The sequence below is a fragment of the Protobothrops mucrosquamatus genome, unplaced genomic scaffold (assembly GCF_001527695.2).
Source record: "Protobothrops mucrosquamatus isolate PMUCROS unplaced genomic scaffold, P.Mucros_1.0 scaffold_75, whole genome shotgun sequence".
NCBI classification, from domain to species: Eukaryota; Metazoa; Chordata; class Lepidosauria; order Squamata; family Viperidae; genus Protobothrops; species Protobothrops mucrosquamatus.
This window is the reverse complement of record NW_015386151.1, coordinates 2,238-4,134: the sequence shown is the minus strand read 5'-3', so window position 1 is coordinate 4,134 and position 1,897 is coordinate 2,238. Positions and strand designations below refer to the sequence as shown.

At 37.5% G+C, this 1,897-nt stretch overlaps 1 protein-coding gene across 3 annotated transcripts in view; it reads left to right on the top strand.

Moving 5' to 3' along the window:
• ALDH8A1 (aldehyde dehydrogenase 8 family member A1) overlaps positions 1–1,897 on the top strand; it is a 33,905-nt gene that overhangs the window by 31,594 nt on the left and 414 nt on the right. The gene's annotated exons all lie outside the window — the stretch shown is intronic.

Below are 1,897 nucleotides of genomic sequence, written 5' to 3'. Positions count from 1 at the left end.
CTTTGCTTTGCTGGCTGAGGAATTCTGGGAGTTGAAGTCCACCAGTCTTAAAGTTGCCAAGGTTGGAGACCCTGTTCTAGGTGGCTTCTCTCCTTGATTAGTTTCCATCCATTGCTTCTTGTCATGACTTCAGGTGCTTTTCTGACAATGAAAGCACAGAAAAAATGAAGTATCTACTAGAAAGCATATAAAATAAAAATAAAATAAAAAAAAATTAAAATATCCATAGAGAAATGAAAAAAAAAGATTTACCCTGAGACATACATAAAGACTCCATTAACCGATTTCCAAGTATTTAGTAGCTAAAATGGCATCATTCATACTGAAGCAGAAGGGATGTTTAGAAAAAAATATTTGCAGGAATATAAAAAAAAAATGAGGAAAAAGGTGCACAAATCTGTGACAGTCAACAAACACCTACCCAAACAATGTAATAAAACTGAGCATATTAATGAGACATGGAATAAAGTAGTGACTGACTATGGGAAGTTAAAATCTGACTTATGGTGCTATTGATTTTATGCAGTAAGATAATCTGATTTCTTCCCCTAAATGAGAGGAAATAATGTCATTGGGAAAACAATTCATGATACTGTTGAACCAGAGACACCGAATCTTTATTATTATTAAATTCTAGAGCTGGATGTTTGCAGTAGAAAAACCTTAAATCTTGCTCAGGGCTTGCTGAGATGGCATTCTAAAGATAATTGCAGGCTTGTTTTGAACAGACCAAGGAAAGAAACAAATTGCTGCAGGTCAATTAAACCTTTGTCAGCAACATATTGTCCTGCCCTGATTAATTTGGAACAACCACAGATAAATTTATTTGGTAGTCCGGCTGCGGTAATCCCCAGAGCTGGCAGACTTTCAGTTTCCAGATGCTTTTTTCTCCTCCACATGTGATCTGCTCAGAGATTAGCTCCTGCAAGGCAAATAATCTTCATGAGTTTGCAATATTGTGTAAGGTGATTGCAAATAGGGTATTGGCGGTCATTCAGTACTAATGGCTGAAGCCCAGATCAAATGAAGCATTTTTGCAACCTCATTCTTTGATTAGAGAATATTTATTTACACTTGTTTTTCATCTTCTGTCTGCTGATTTTGTAGGCATAAAAATACCTTGCCCGAGTTCCTGTTCGTTACAGTACCTTTGGAAAAATCGAATGAGATGCACAAAATCACCGATGTTCTATTAATTGCTGTTCATTAGTCAGGAAATATATCTAGCAGGAACAAAATCAAAAACTCAAATCGGGTATTATTTTTGCATGTTCATTAATGTTTTGTTTGTTTTGAACTAGTCGAAGCCTGTCTGAACATTTAACTAGGAAAACGAGCCATGGGCACCTGCAATATTTAGCTTCAGAAAATATAAGCTGTCAATCTAGAGATCAGCAGAAGCCACACCACATCATTATGCAAAATGAACCAACTTTTTCCAGAGGCAGCCGATGATGGTACAGAGGTACATTTCCGTACACTGATGATGATATAGAGGTATATTTCCCTAGACTGGAAGACAATGGTACATATTCTAGGCAGCCTCTTCTGCACTCCTTACTGCTAACCCTCTTCAGATGCAGCAGAGAATGCTGCTTCCTTGCCAGCGTCAAAATATTAAGGAGTTCTACTGTTTCTGTAAATGACACTGGGTTTTTAATAGTGGTGGAAATGTGCCATAGTTACTTTTGGTTTTGGAAGCAGTGGTGATCTTTCCCGCCTTTGGTGTCTGAATTAGGCATGGTTGGCTGGGGAATTCTGGGTATTGAAATCCATACATCTTAAAATTGCCAATATTGAGAAATATTGCAGTAGACAGTGGTCAAGAATAAAGGAAGGTATAATCCAGCCACTTCTGGAAGACCACCCTGCTGTAAAGATACGACCTCTAATTTGT